General features: G+C 42.0%; 1 protein-coding gene across 1 annotated transcript in view; it reads right to left on the reverse strand.

The window, feature by feature from the left end:
• Positions 1 to 4367: 4367 nt before the first annotated feature.
• Positions 4368 to 17114, reverse strand: part of LOC131236943 (NADH dehydrogenase [ubiquinone] 1 beta subcomplex subunit 8, mitochondrial) — a 58734-nt gene continuing 45987 nt past the window's right edge. Inside the window, exon 5 of the mRNA XM_058234545.1 lies at positions 4368 to 4377. The gene's annotated coding sequence lies outside the window, so the exon portion shown is untranslated. The remainder of the gene's footprint in view (positions 4378 to 17114) is intronic.

The raw sequence follows: 17114 nt of genomic DNA on the forward strand, positions 1-17114 counted from the left end.
TGCTCAGGCACTAAAAGACAGTACAATGTGAACTTACACAATGAGGCTTTTAACGTGGGGCCTACCTTGATGTATGTATTTTATATCCACACCGTTCATCCATTTTGAAAGAACATTTTAGGACATGAGATAAAAAATGAAGCGCATCCAAGTCTCTGGTAAACCATACCATAATGGAACAATGGTAATAGAACACCGCATCATTAAAATCTTCCCGGGCATTAATAATGTTTTCATAATGTTTATTTGCCATCCAACTTATTCACCAGGTCATAAGAACTTTGATGAAGGGAGAAAACAAATATCAACTTAACACAAAACCTTCATGATCTGCCAGAAGTTTTTAAAGGTCGATGGCCACTATTTCTTATAGCATGGTTGTCTTAAGATGATCCGTTTAACCATTTTTATTTTTTTTTCTCTCTCTTTTTTTTTGCTCATGCCTTAAAATAATTTATTAAAATGGATGGACAAGGTGGATACAGAATACATACATCAAGGTGGGCCCCATGGTAAGGACTACATTGTCTTGGGTGACGCTCGGGCCGCACTTAATCTGCACCATACATGTGGGCTCATGTGATGGGTCATTTAAATTGTCATTGGTGAAACAAAAGACGGTCAAAACACCTTAAATTAATAATATTGTTGATAATAAATAATATTTCTTTCGGTAAAGAATCTATGAGGAAAGGAAGAGTCTTAAGCTTGAAATTTTCAGAGTGGTCATGTTTGCTACAGGAACTTTTTTGTGGGAAACTTTGTAGGATTCTAAGTTCACTTTGCTTTAAATTTATATAGTTTTAAGTAGTCTTAAAATATGTATTTAATGTTTATACTTCTTAGGGACTAGAGTGTTGTAAATGAGTATTTTTTTAGTAGTATGATATAAAAGAGAGAGACAAATTTTATTAATCCAATCTTCACTTTATACTTGTAAAATTGAGCTTTAGTTGAGCTTGATTCTCTTGTAATAATCATTTGGTGAAAATCTATGAATTGGAACCTCCTGTATTTCCTCATAGTTCTTGTGATATTCTTTTATCTTTGCATATTTTTCTCTCCATCTCTCCATGTCATTTAGGATTAATTAAAGCTTGTACTCTAATACCTTTGTAGGCCACTCTTCATTGGTATGCAAGTTCTTGCAATGGTGCCAAAACACAGTGGTCATGGCCAAGGCTTTTGTATGAAGGACGATGCTAGAAAAGAATATCTAATCAAAATCATTAAAACAACTCTAGGAAATCTCTTGGGCATTAAATGAGATTGAGTAGCTCCGAGAAGAAGATTGTATCAAATTTCAATTTGTAGAAATAATGTGAAACTAGAATGAAATTTGATATATGACCAATCGGATAATAATGGGCAAGATTTATGGGTTTAATTTTAACTCACATAGTCAATAGTGCAAAAGAAATGATATTACAAATTATCTTCAAAACATAATAAACTTGCATGTCTGTAATTCAACATAAAAAGTTACATCTCTAAGCGTTGATCAAATCTCCTAATATCGATACTAATATGTCTTGCAAAAACAATCTTAAAAAAACATGAGTAAGATAACATAAATAAAATTAAAATAAAGCTATGGGTGGCTTAATCAGGGAATGTTATATTATTTCTGAACTACAATATTCAGGATGCGCAGGGCTTGAAGGACATTGTATCCTTTTGTCTCTTCAAAAAATCTACGCACACATTCACATAGAAGAGTCATCTTGACATGATCTCTTGTTTCTAATAGTATTATTTCTATCTTTTTTGGATAAAGATGGATACAATAATTTATTTTTTTTTTAAATTTAAATTTTAAAAAAGTGAGATGCTAGCTAGATTTGTAGACATCAGGATATGCACGTACAAAGCGCATTTTGATAAAGTGCCAAAAAGCACAACAGCATCCCTACAACCCGAGATGTGGGTGTGCTTGTGAAGATTTGAACCTCAATCCAGTGGTAAAACTTGCTCATCCTAACATTAATCCAATGTGTATTTTAAAAAAAGTTTCTATATAAAATATAATTTTTATTTTTAAAAAAAATTTATTTTGAAATATATATATATATATATATATATATATATATATATATATATATATATATATATATAGAGAGAGAGAGAGAGAGAGAGAGAGAGAGAGAGAGAGAGAGAGAGAGAGAGAGAGAGAGAGAGAGAGGGGCATGCTCACCTATGCACCTACGCACGTGCACACCTTTGCACACGTGTCATGGGTGTCTAATCTGAACGGTTCATAAGATGCGGAATCCCATGAAACCTTAGGTGACAAATTTTCACCCTGATCTAAGATTCTGGTGGGCCATAGAAAAGAGAAATTCGAATCAAGGGAAGAAACTGTTTGCATTTTTCATGGCCCACTGAAGTTTTGGTTCAAAGTAAAAATTCGTTCCAGGGGTTTCACGAGGTTCTGCTTCATGTGGACCGTTTAGATTTTCGAGACTCATCACATATGATGAGTTCTTAAAAAAGTTGTATATAGTCCGTACGAACTGGTTCGCAGGCGAGCGTTCCGCTGTATATGTATTAAACTAAAAAATCTAACTTAAAATCACATGAAATTACATCAAAACCATATAACCTTAAAGTAAAATAATGGACCTAGAATCTCACAAAATCTCCTACTAATAAAATTTCTAAACATATGCCCATTATTTTCTTAACAGCAATGAGAGTTTTAAGGCTTGAAACTACATGAAATTGCATCAAACCATACAAATTTAATGTAAAAGGGACGTAGAGCCCCGTAAAGCCTCACACTTACAAAATTTCCAAACAAATGCCCATTTTTTTCTCAACGGCTATAAAAGTTTTCAAACTTCTTTTTCTATAAATTCATTCCAATAATTGCTAGGAAGATAATATTATTTATCGTCAACAGCTTCCTAAAAGTGGATTGTCTCAACCTTTTCAGTCTCCCTCCACTTATCATTCAAATGGCCCACCCGAATGAGCCTACCAAATCTTACACGTGTCCCACTCCAGGTGTACCACTATCATGCCTTACATCACTAACCCACTCTTACGAGTCAATATCCAAAAAACGGATGATTGCATAATCCTAACCACAGATTCATGGACACTTGTTTGATGAAACAAGATCATTGGATATTTTTAATTTCAACCGTCTAACAAATGCCAATCCAATCCAATCCAATCCAATCCACAAGTTGTGTAATCAAGTAATTTTTGTTAATGACACATCCATAAATACTGGATCACATAACTAGACTGAGTTCTATTTGAATTATTTATATGGCACGTGTATAATTTCTTAGCTCTCCAGCATATCATTCATCAAAACTCGGCCAGAGTATGAAAGTCTTTCTCAATGTGAAACGTGATTTCCAGAACTGCAGACGGTTATGAGATGGACCAAAAGAGAATTGCGCTTTGATGCTGTTCATACCAAAAGTCCACGTTCATTTGCGTAGGCGCAAGGAGGGCATGACTTTCCCTTACGTGGAGGAATGAATTCACACGCATGAGATCACCCCGTCCATGACGTATGCCATACTGTATTTGAAATGGGTCCCAGAAATCATGTCCTTTCATATGTCAAGTGAGCTACAACATGGAGAAGCGTTGAGATGGGGAGTCACACCGTTAAAATCGTCCAAATTGTTTGTGGGGTCCACCGTGGTGCGTACATGAGATCCAATCTACTCATCTGATGAGCAGAGTCAGGTTGAAAATATGTCCTAAAAATCAGGTCATTCCTCAATTGGGCCATAACACGTGAATTTAGAGGCCTAGGTATGCTTTCACAGGGATTAGAATGATTTTTAAGATCTATGGTGAAATTATGGCAGATCACCTGATGGACGGTTAGATCCGACGAATGCTCATTTTATTTAGGGCTAAGTCGACGCAAGTCACGTACTTCCATGCCTACCCGAGTCAGGGGTGGAGTACTTTTCTTTTCTTTTACTTTTTTATCTGCACGTTACCAGTCATGAGTTACCACCGTATTATTTAAGGAAATCATCACGTGCGTCGGGACAGATAGAAATTGCCAAACCGTCGAGCTATGCAGAGCCCATTTATGATTTTTCATGTGGCATCGAAACCGTTAATCTGGTGTAACTCCTCATGTATACCTCAAATACCAAGAATTATCTCAGCCCAAAATCGGGTAGGGGCACACCACAGGGAGCAATGTAAGATCTCGCCTAAAACCTGCATATTCTCGTGGGGTGGTACACCAGAATTTTGGAATGGCTTGAGTTTCAGCGTATCCCTTCATCCTAATGGGCCGCACCATGACAGGGGCAGATGAATGGACCCGACATTCCACCCCGACGTCTCTATGCTATGCGTCTCCCTCCCTCATGTCTCCATTATTCCTTTTGGTGTGGCCTATTTTAGCCATGGATCAAAATGGATTTTGAGAATCCACCACTAACATAGGTGATAGCATCTAATGAACGGGTTGGATGGCACTTATGGTGAACAGAAGGAGATGCACGGTTGGGATTCCATGCATAGCGCCCCATACAGCTCGTTCCAAGTTCCAACGCATCTTATCATGAATATATGGAAAGGATTCGGTTCGAGATCTTAGCCACGAATGATACATTCCATCCAAGTTCCAACTTGTTTGGTGTGAGTCGAACGCGGATTAGATACTGACAAGGTCAGTAGCCAAGTAGGGAAACGGAATGGCTACCCCCCGGAGACCAGCCGATGGCTGGTGGTCGGTACTCTGTGGGCCCCACCATGATGTATGTGTTTCATCCATGCCGTCCATATATTTTTACAGATCATTTTAAATTATGAGACCAACAATGAGATATATCCCGATCTCAGGTGGACCACATTGCAGGAAACAGTGTTGAATGAGCTTCAAACATTGAAAACATTTTAGGGGCCATAAAAGTTTTGGATCAAGCTGATTTTTGTTTTTACCCTTCATATGGGCCTGTATGACCTAATCAATAGAGTGGATGTCAAATAAACAGTACAGTGGGCCTTAGAAGGATTTTAATGGTGGATATCCAATCACTATTGTTTCATGTGGTGTGGTCCATGTGATATCTATATCCCTTTATATTTTTTGGATCAAGCACAAAATTATATTTATAAATGGATGAACAGAATGGATGAAACACATACATCATCGTGGGGCCCACAGAGCACCGACCACCAGCCACGGGCTGGTGTCGGGGGAGTAGCCAATCCGTTTCCGCCAAATAGCTACTGAAGTGACGTCACCAAGCTCAGTGGACCCTACCATGATGCGTGTGTTGTATCCATACCGTCCATCCATTTGGAGGGATCGTTTTATGGCATGAGAAAAAATGATATAAATCTAAAGTTCAAGTGGACCTCACCATAGAAAACAGTGGGGACAGTGACATCCACCGTTCAAAACTTCTCATGGGCCACAGAAGTTTCCAATCAAGATAATTTTTATTTTCATTTTTTCACTTCATCTATCTCTATGTTAACTTATGAATAGGTTGGATTTCAAAAATACATCATGGTGTGCCCTATAAATGTTTCAACGGTGGGTGTTACTTCTCCTATGGTTTTCTGTGGTGGGTCCACTTGAACTTTAGATCTATCTCCTTATTTTTCTCATGCCATAAAATGATCTCTACAAATGGTTGGACGGTATGGATAAAATACATGCATCATGGTGGGGTCCACAGAGCTCGGCGACGTCACTTCAGTATCCATTTGGCTACTGACCTTGTCAGTATCTAAACTGCATCAGCGCCCGTCACGGCCGCGACTTGGCTGTCGACCCGGATATGTGAGTGTAACTTGACGTGGCCCCACCTTATATATCTATGCTGTCAATTGAAACAGATACAAATCTTAGGTGTACACACCATAATAAACGGTGGTTATTGAACGCCCACTCCTGAGAGCTTCCTGAGGCCCACGGTAATATTTTATTTATTTTCCATCTAACCTATTGATATTGTTTATTGATATTGTTAATTGAATCGTTATAAAAGAAAAGTCAAATATCATCTTGATCTAAAACCGTTTTGCACACAAAATATTTTTAATAGTCATCAGTGGTGTGGTCCATCTGATATTTGTATCTTCTTCATTTTTTGTATCATGCCATAAATTGACTTAGAAAAACTGATGGTACGCGACTATGTGGACTGTGTTGCCCAGATAAACTTATTTTATGATTAATGTATTTGTTTGGCAGTGAAACTGCTTATCCAAATAAGCATATGAAATAATGTAAATCATTTAATACTCGATTCCTTCTCACATCATCATATTTGTGACAGATGATGTGTATTTTTTTCTTTTCAATCCATACTTAATTCAATGATTTGGACGGTTTTGATTGATTTAAAACATCACGGATTTACAAATGTTTTAGTGCATGTGTATTTACTACCGTACTCTACAGCCTATATCAACCATTTTTCCTTACTCAAAAGTCAAAGGTCAAAAGTCAATAATCCTGAGCAACGAGGCTTGCTTTCGTATGGTAGGAGTTAGGTAGGGGGGGAGTATCTCACCGCCAAGGTGGGGGAGATGACTTATTTTCATATGATCCAAACCGTCCATCAATGCGCCGATTCATGTTTAAATATTAATTAAAAAAAGATTAGATTGATCCAACACCCATGCAAGCGAAAATATATGAAATAGTTTAAAATTTTACATGAACCATCTAACTTGACATGGTGAGGCCCACCTTAATTTTTCAAACAGGATAATATTTTTGGGATTCCATAATTCTAGCAGGGCTCATAAAACGAACAGAGTAGATGGTGAGCCCAAACATAACTAATGGTATGCATCCCAGTGCCAACTATTTCAAATAGTGTGGCCCACTTGAATATTTGATAATCTTAATTTTTGGGATCCATGGTTAAAGTAGGTTGGAAAACCATATTGACGGTTTGGATTAGATAAAAGTTTCATCCCTATTTCTGCTAACCCGACGCAACTAAAACGCCTCTCTTATCAAAATAGTTGAATTTGACAAAATTTCTCGGAGTCCAGGCTATCCTGCTATCTCTATAACGGACGCGGATTCGGTGGATCCACTAACCTCCGAGCTCGGTGGATCCATGACATGACCGTGGGGCCCACCGTGATGTGTGTGGTTTATATCCATTCCGTCCATCGTTTCGCCAGCTTATTTTTGGGCCTTCAGTGCTGGAGCCCAAAAATGAAACAGATTCAAATCTCAGGCGGACCACACATCATATGAAACTTAGTTATAATTGAATGCTACCATTAAAATGTTCTTGGAGGCTACATAAGTTTTGGATAAGCTGATATTTGTGTTTTCCCTTTGTCCTTATCTCTGTGACCTTATTTACAATGTTCTTGGAGTAGAGTGGGGCTTCGACTATCTGCCACAGAATTTCCTTCCCTAAATGTGTGGATGAATTTAAGATTGAGGCCTAGAGAGAGCTGATGAATGATTTCTAGAGGGTACCAGAGTTTCCAGCCACATGAGTCGGAGTGGTTGGAGATTGCTTCGAAAAGAGTATGGGAATCTGTTTCAACTATGACTGAGGAAAGCCTCATTTCCTTGTAGAGCTTAAGGCTATCAACCATCACTCTGGTTTCTGCTACCATGTTAGAAACCTACCTGTAGCTGTTGTGGAAGGCGAAGATTAGATTCTCTGCAGTATCTCAGCAAATACCACCCCACTACCAGCCCCTGGGTTTTCCCAAGCCGAGCCATCAACATTCAGTTTACTCCAGTTCCTGGTTGGTCTTACCCATGTTACAATCTTGGCCTTGACAACTGAAAAATAGGGGGAATGGGAAGCCATGATGGAGCCTTGGAGAGTTTCCCCAATCCATTTCGAATTGCCAGTGTTAGTAAGTTGAGTACCAATCTCTAGAGGCCAATTTGAAACTCTGCTAATAATGGGGCCAGTGGAAAAGTTTATATTCTCGAATCTAGCTCCATTTCTACCGAGCCAAATCTCCCAAATTATGAAATATGGGGCCAGCCCTCTGAGTAATTTCTGGGCTTAGGATCTAGATGCCGAAGCAGTCCATTGTTGGATCTGGGATTGGATGGGTTGGTTGGGGTCGATGGGGATTTGGAAGAGGCAGGCAAAGTGGTTCCAAACTTGTACCGCAATCCTGCCATGGCAAAGGAGGTGGTGAATGTCTTCCACATGAGGGGTGGGGGGAGAAATTGTTGCACAGACTTGTGGGACTGATGGAAGCATGTTGCCATGATTGGTTCTGGGTTGTTGGATTTGCTTGGAAGGATGAGCTGAAATTTGAAGTGAAAGGCCTGAGTGAAGAGGTTAGGGAGGATGGGCGTTGCTGCTGTAGTCTTACAGTTGGTGGGTGTTGATTCGCAACGAGCGCAGGTTAGAGCAAAGAAGTGGTGGTCGTTGCTAGCCATGGGAAGGCTTTGGTCTGTTGATGGATGTGATGGGAGGGGTGGACATGCTGGGGGACTGCTGGAATCTGTAGAGAAATTGGGTCAAACAAAGATGGACGAGCTGCGGGTGGTTGGGGTAGAAGGGAATCAATGGGCGGGGCAGTTATGTCGCCAGCAGGGTGGTCACATCAAACACATACGGAGGCTAGGCTGATCCCAATATGTTGGATTACGACGTCCACTGGGACGACATTATGCATAACCTTCCAGGAGAAGACTGCTATCTAGGGGGGGAGAAATTTGTTCCATGCCCATAGAGCCCAACGTCGTTTGGATTTGGACGTGCGAATAGCATTCCAGGCTGATTTGGTTGAGAACTGGCCATTCGATGATAGATTCTAGATAAGTTTATCTCTCCTATCATATTTGAAAACACCGCTATAAAGAATATTATTGATGGCTTCGGCTGGGAGAATGTCTTGAACTTGGGCCAGATCCCAATTGCCAGAAGAATCCCAAAAGTCAGAGAAGATTTTATCTTTGTCGTGGAGCTGTGGTGGAGAGATTGCTGCACCAATCAGAATGCCTTTTTCTGTCCAATTCTGGAGCCAAAACTTGACGTCCCCTTTTCCAACTAACCATTTGGAATTGAGAATAATGAATGAAAACTTGCTTCTGATGTCTTTCCAAATACTTGAACCGAAGTTCCTGCCAAGCCTGATGTGGTTGAGGTGCCTCTGCATATATTTAGTTGAAAAAAGTTTGGCCCAAAGTGATTTTCCTTGAATCAGGCGTCAAGCCATCTTGCAGCGAAAGGTCTGCATGACTTCGCCTATCCAACGGATCCCTGGGCCTCCCTTGGTTATCGGGTAACACATCTCTGCCTAACTAACCCAGTGGTGTTTCTCAGAGCCTTACGCGGATCCCCAGAAGAAGGATGCAATTGTTTTTTCAATGAGCTTGATGGCTTTCCTTTGGATGTTGACTGCTGAGAGGATGTGCATTAGAATGCTAAATAGAATGTGTTTGATAAGAACTAGCCTAGCTGCCTGGTTCAAAAGCTTTCCTTTCCAACTGGCAATCCTACGTTCAATCTTCTGGATGAGAGGAAGTAGGTGGATGTACTGGATCCTTCCTTTGAGGAGAGGGACTCCAAGGTAAAGGATGGGAAGCGTCGATGACTAAAAGCCCGAGATGTTTGTGATTTGTCTGGCTCTTGCAGGTCCTGCTCTTCTTGGGTGGACTAATATGTTGGTTTTATACCATTTAAAAAACAGTGCAACTCATCCTCCTCGCTAGTGGCACTGATGTAAAGCTATTTAGTCCATGCAAATTATGAAGAACCATTCTTGATGGAGCATATACCTTTTCTTAATCAAACAACCCTAACAATCTTATTAATGCTATAAAATGGATGTTTTAAAATAAAATAAAATAGTGAGTGTCCCAAATTCAAAGAAAAGATCATATGGTTTATTTTCTCACTGCTTTTTTTTTTTTCATGCTCTATCCACAATTCAGGCAACAATTCGAACTGTCCCAACTATAGATGTATACTCTTGAAGAGTCACCACCATTTTTTAAGTCACTACTAGCACCATTAACAAATGAATTTAAGAGCCCGACCCACAACTTAATGCACATGGACAACTAAAGCATCCATTTGATTCCCCCAATCCATAGCTCAAGTGGTAGACCGAGTGAAAGATACCTCGTTTCAACATTGAGGTCTTGGCATCGATTCCCTAGAGGGGGTGGCTAACAATGAAGTGTGAACTAATGGTGGGTGCACTAACAGGCTAATAATAATAAAAAAAAACTAAAGCATCCATTCGATGGGTCCAACTGGAGATCTGATGCGTCTGGTGCAGGTACAAAACTTTCATGCCTCTCTCTCTCTCTCATATTGTCTCCCTAAGCACTAACAGGTTAGCCACTAACTCAAATTAAATTCTCTCAAATCTCCAGAGCTATATATATATATATATATATATATATATATATATATATATATATATATATATATATATATATATATATATATATAGAGAGAGAGAGAGAGAGAGAGAGAGAGAGAGAGAGGCATGAAAGTTTTCTCCCGGAAAAACTCATTTGCATTTATCAAAGGCAAATTTACATAGCAATGGACATTTGGGCTTCCTCAGGAAAAAAAAAGGACCTGGGGGAAGCCTATCATAATGACACAGAAGAAAGGAATCGATGGAACGAAAAAGAAACCAACTAGAGAAAGAAAGAAGAACCGGGGCCTATCTCCTTGAGTTCCTGTGCAGGGCACTGATATATATTTTTTTTTCAAAAAAAATGCCACATGGGCATTTCATTAATCCAAACGGAAGTTCAGGTACAATTCAGGGGACCCCCAGGAATAAAAGCTCCTAGGGGTGCCTATCATATAAAGCAGAAAATTGGCTATGCACACAAAAAATAGGACCGGGGATCCGGGCTATACATCTAACTATTTCTCCCCCACTCGGTCCAAAAAGCTTCCTTGACCGAACCCAAGCCCACCTTGTCTAGGAAAAGGAGACCTCAAACCTGGACCGATAGATCAGAAAGGCGGGAAGTGTAAAAAGGTACTTGATCTCTGCTTCCCGCCCAAGCCATTGCATCTGCCACCGTATTTCCTTCCCTGAATATATGGCGGAATTGAAAGTTACCTCTACTTCAAAGGCGGTTAATTCTTGTGATCCAGTATCCCCATTTTCAGCCGGGATGAGAGGATCCCAGAAGGAAATTGAGAGCCGCTATGAATCTGATTCCACCAGTACCTGGCGATAACCTCCACGCAGGCAGAAATCCATACCGTCATAGATGACCCAAAGTTCAGTGTAAATATTAGAACCCACCCCATATCCGGCAGAGAAGGCGAAACAAAAGGACCCCCTATCATATCGACAAATATCCCCACCTCCAGCTGGGTTTCCAACAGCCGAACCATCCACATTGATCTTAATCCACCCAGGAAAAGGTCTGTCCCGCTTCACCAAACACTGGATAGGCTTTCAGATCGATTTTGTGCCTCTGCTGGGATCTGTGTGGACGAACAAATGGCTAAGGAAGTCGTTAGTGGACATTGAAAGGGTCTGTTAAAGACTTGTAGCAACACCCCTGATCTAGCTGGAACTAACAGCAGCAAAAGAGAATGGGACGCCCCCTTGCAAAGAGAAAACCACCATTTGGCCCTCTCAATCGCCTCCGAAATTGCTGGAGTTTTACCATCGAAGATTACAGCATTACGAGTCTTCCAAATGGACCAGAAAATGATACACAGAGTAGCCTTGATCCACGAAGATTTGGATGGGCTGGCAGCCGTAGTGCCCCACCATTTAGATAATCTAGATTCAATCGAGCTAGTCTGCAATATGTGAATCCCCAAAAGCATTTCCAAAGAAGGACTAGATTGCTGATACAAGTGGGAAACTTAGGAAAAGATGAGACAGATCTGAAGAAGGACCTTGGGCCACACTCACTGCACAACAGGCACACTTGGAAGCCAAAGAAATGCCACGAGCCTGAGCAGCTACATCAACTGCGATTGCTCCCAAAATCAGACGCCACGTGAAGAGGGCGATTCTAGGAGGAAGTTTGCAGTGCCAGACCTTATTCACCCAGCTTTTAGATGGGAGAGGCTCACGGCATCTATCCCAAGCTGAAGAGATGGTGAGGTTACCCTGATCAGAAAAAGGCCAAAAAGGAGTATCGGCGCCATCCGATAGGCAGAAATCGCAATGGAATAAATAGTCCAGAACCCATTGAGGAAGGAAGGAGTAGGCAGCCGAAGGCGGTAGCGGACCATTCATATCCAACACCTCGTTCACACAGAGCTGAAGAAGAGGCAGCGAAATGGTGGGCGAAGCAAGATCGGATAGTTTGTCAAGGCCAGACCAATTATCGAACCAGAAATTACACTTTCCATCACCCCACTGGACTTGAGAGTCGACCATAGGGAAGAGAGCCATAATCCTCTTCCACAGAGGAGACTCAAAGGCCGAGAGGAGAGAAGCATCCAGAGAAGATAGATCATGTGCGTATTTGGCAGAGAAGAAACTACTCCAGAGGCTTTTGACGAAGTTGAATCTAATGGCCCAAGCCATTTTCAATTGAAAAGCCTTCATCATATCCTTGAGCCTGCGAATACCCAAACCCCCTTCCTCCTTCATTGTGGCAATAGATTTCCAGCTCTTACAATGACATTTGTTTTTCTTATCTTTCCATCCCCAGAAAAAAGCCGCAAATTTCTTCTCAAGAAAAGACAACACTGAAGACGGGATGTGCGCAGCCGCCAAAGTATGAATGAAAATGCGACTCAAAACATGACGCACGAGAATAATCCTGCCTGCCAGGGATAGGTATCTTGCTTGCCAGCCCTTGATTCTCCTTTCTACTTTGTCAATAATGGGTTGGAAAGCCGCCGCTTTCAGCCTGCCCGTGCCCAGAGGAACATCCAAGTAAGAAAACCTTGTTGAAGCTCTGGCGATCCCCAGAAGAGATTCAATCGCCCAAATTTTGGATTCATTCATCTTATGGGAGTGAAAAAATAAGCTTTTTCGAAGATTCACCTTTTGGCCTGGGGCGTCTTGATATGCAACTAAGAAAGATTGAAGGGTCCTTAAAGAAGATAAGCTCCCGTTCGAGAAAACGAGGGTATCATCCATGTATAATAAGTACGAAACTGTAGGGCAATTCGTTCTACTTTTAAAAGGCTGACATCAGCCCGTGTCACCCAAAGCTTTAAGGCCCCTACTTAAAGCTTTCGCTGCAATGATGAAAAGGCTAAGAGAAATAGGATCCCCCTACCGCAGGCCTCAGAAGGCTTTAAAGAAACCCAAGCTTTCCCCATTAATGAGAACTGAAAACCAGATGTTAGCCCAACATTTTTCGATGAGATCAATCAAAGGGAGGCTGAAACCGAATCTCTGAAGAACCATCTTGAGGAACGTCCAATCAAGCCTATCGTAAGCATTTTCCATATCTAGCTTCAGGACAATGTTCCCTCCCCTCGCTTTTTTATTCATGTCTCTAAAAAGTTTCTGCGACAAAGCAATGCTTTCTGCAATTGACCGGCCTTTGACGAAAGCCCCTTGTTCGGCTGAAATGATAAAAGGAAGCACTTGAATATTGAGCCTGATTACGATGACTTTAGAGAAGATCTTGTATAAGCTGTTGCAAAGGCTGATTGACCTGTAGTCAATAAATTTCTTGGGTGCATTTGTTTTAGGAATCAAATAAATCAAAGTAGCAGATACAGCTCTAGGGAGGGACCCACCTTGGAAAAGGAAAGTATTGCTTTATGGAGGGCCGGGCCGACAACATCCTAACAAGTAGCGTACAAACCCCCTGAAAAACTATCAGGATCGGCCGCACTCTCAACAGGGATGGACGTGATGGCCTGGTGAACTTTCGCAATGGACGGGGCAGCCATCAACATGACATTCTGATCTGCAGAAACTATGTTCGGGATTACCTCCAGAAGTGTGTAAAATGGTCAGTTGCCATAGTCCTTATCACTGTTTGACCTGTCTCTAACTCGATGCTGCTGATTACCACTCTTCTCCTTTTCTCAGTTGCTGAAGCGTGGAAGAAACGTGCATTCTTATCACCCGTCTCCAACCAGTTGATGCGAGATCTCTGTTTCTAGAAATGTTCTTCCATTAGTTGTATTTGAGCAAGGTTTGCAGACACCTCCCTAAGCTTATCCAGCAAGGCAATGGTATCGCTTACAGTCAGTGACGCATCTTGCAAGCGAGACTCACAGAGCTCCACTTCTTTCTCTGCCAGCGATAACTGGGAGAAGATGTTCCCAAAAACTTTTATGTTCTAAGTCTTCAGGGCCTGTTTGACAGATTTAAGTTTGAGCAGAACGTTAAAGATCGGATGGGCTGACTCTGTAGAATTCCACGCGTTCCTAACTACCTGTTGGAAAGAGTCGTGGTGGATCCACATATTTGGGAACCTGAAAGGCTTCTTTGTCGGGGTCGGGAGCCAGGGGGTTACCAGCAGGAGAGGGGTGTGATTTGAGTTGATTTGAGGAAGATGGGTCACCTGAAAAGACGAGAATCTAGTTGACCAAGCAGCATTAATGAGGGCCCTGTCCAGCCTGGCCCACACTCTCGCCGAACCACCTTGGTTGTTGCTCCAAGTGAATTGATTACCTGTGAAACCTGCATCTAATAATCCAACATTGTCGATAGCCGCCGAGAATTCAAGGGAACTGTTTTTATCTGCCGTTCTCCTACTTCTAATCTCGTTGGCCTTGATAGTGGCATTAAAATCCCCACACAGCCCATGGGATTTGGATGGCTGACGACAACGTAGCGATATGAGCCCAGAGGCATCTGTGTTGGATCCAGTCATAGCTAGCATAAATGAAAGTCAGCAAAATCGGAGTGGGAGCATTCTGCACATTGCATACAATAGATAAATATTGGTTGGATTTATTGATGATAGACGGGAAAATTTGGTCTCTGTAAAAAAACCCAAAATTTTCCCCCATCATCAAAGTTAGAGAGCGATTGGTGGAAGCCTGGGGATAGCCCAATCCTCACTCTCTGTGTGTCAGGAAGCATAAGCTCTAAAAGAGCCACAATCCTTAGGTCATACTTCTTAATAAGCCTTTTAGTTCTCAAAACCGATCACCGATTACCGATACCACGCATGTTCCATACTAGGATACTATCCATCAGTCACATAGCCCGAATTAACCGCCCGTCTCTTAAGCCTTCTTAGCTTGGATTTCCAATCACCTTTGAAGTACAACACCTTTGTCCTTTTTAGGAGCTTTGATCCGCTGGATTCAATTTGGGCTCTTTGAGTGGACCTTGGAACTATCATCTGGTTACTTTAGATAGAGTCTTCGCCTTCACTACCCGGGGAAACCTCCAGCAAGTCTCCCTGCAAAACCTTATATTCTGAACTTGGAGCTTGGCCAGTGTCTGTCTTCACAGTTAGATTATCTTGGTCGATCGACCTTCCAGCTGTCAAAAAGAATAGCGATAAGTCGATGGCAAAACCTTCATTGTCGAGAGCTGGGGCAATGAGCGTTTCCTGACTAGAGCCTGTGAATTTCGTAACTCCACTCCTGCTGAATTCTGCATTTGCAGCCTAAACAGTTGGAAGGGGACTTAGTGGGGGCGAGTTATTTCCTGCGGAAGTATTAGGCTAACCATCAAACAGCCTATTGTTTGATTTGAACAGGGCTCTTCTCTGGCCCACCCCTGATGAGGCTAGAGGGGAATTTCCAGTTGATCTGGATGGGGGAAGAGGTCTCTTACTCCGAATATTTTGAAGGAGGGCGTCCTCAATCTGAAGGGGCATAAGGACTTGAGGTTCTTCACGGGTAAGTCGGAGCTCTTAACAGGCCGTGTTCTGATCGGGGGCATTGAAACCCCTTGGACCGTGGGGTAATTGAGGGCCAAACCATTAGGAGGGTATTGTTGCTGGTTAGAAGGGGCAGCGAGTTGAGCTAGAGGAGGAGAGGTGAGCTGAGGGATTTTGTAACTGGAGCATTTAGGCAAATATTTGAGGGGTGGTCCTGGACTGGAATAGGATTGAGCCTGTCTTGCCTTGGCGTAGGCCTGTGAACATTGCTGGGCTGATTTTCTACCACATGAATTCCTTCTTGTACTTTCTTTTCTCCTCCCTGTGGCAGGGTTTGGTCTTGCTCTTGCCGGGAATGGAATGCCTTTTCCACCCAATCTTTCGTGCTGACATGAACAGGTCCATGAGAGAGATGAGAATCTAGGCCTCTCTGAAGAGGAGACAATTCCATCAATTCAAAAATTGGGAAAATTCGATCCTGGACTTTCAGGCTGAGAACTCTATTTAGTTCCACCCCCAGGTGGAGCAAAACCTTGATTCGGGCAAATCCTTAGAATGTTCCATGTTTGGCATTGACGTCCAATTGTATCACTCTGCCAAACGAATTTCCAAGGTCCAGTAATACAGCTTCAAACCAGGCATGTGATGGAATACCATAGAGTCTGATCCAAACTCCTTCGTCTCCCTTTGCCAAATTCTTGGAACAAGGAGAAATTGATTCTATGCCCATTTCAGCATGAATGAAGACATCTTCCTGGAATTCTGTAAAGGCCGCTTTAGAATTGAACATGAATAGGAAGGTTCAGGCTGATAGTCTAGAGATTTCAATTGTAAGAGATGCATATTTTGAAGTTTTAATGGTGTTAATAATTTGTAGGATGGAAATGAGGGACAAGTCACCTTGGCTACCATACCTAGTTGAAGATTCAAAAGTTTTTGTTGCACCGTTTTGGGATCTGCTACAGTTGGTTGTATCTCCGCCGGTTGAATCGTAGGCGCTCTGCTTTGCCTTCATGTCTGCACCACTGCTGCATAAGATTGGCCTTTGGAAACTGCAGGAGGAAGAGGTGGATTGATGGTTCTCTGAGGGTTTTGGCTCGCCGGGACAGGGCCTGTTCTAGACAAAGGGATCCCTTTCTTCCTCTGTTTCGCCCAGTTGACAGTGATGATTCGCCCATCGATTCGTCTCGCATTAAGGACTTGGATTGCTGTCATAACATCTTGCTCGTATTGGAAACGAACAAAAGCATAGCCCCAAGGTTTGGAGGCGCCCGGACGCTTGGGGATGTAAACATCGAGCAGTTTGCCATACCTATTGAATATTCCCCATAAATCTTTGCAGGTGGTGTCGAAGGTGATGTTCCCCACATACAGACTGAAGTCGGATTTGTGAGAGGTAGTCGTACTAATTCGTGCT

Source organism: Magnolia sinica, chromosome 1 (assembly GCF_029962835.1).
Source record: "Magnolia sinica isolate HGM2019 chromosome 1, MsV1, whole genome shotgun sequence".
NCBI lineage: Eukaryota > Viridiplantae > Streptophyta > Magnoliopsida > Magnoliales > Magnoliaceae > Magnolia > Magnolia sinica.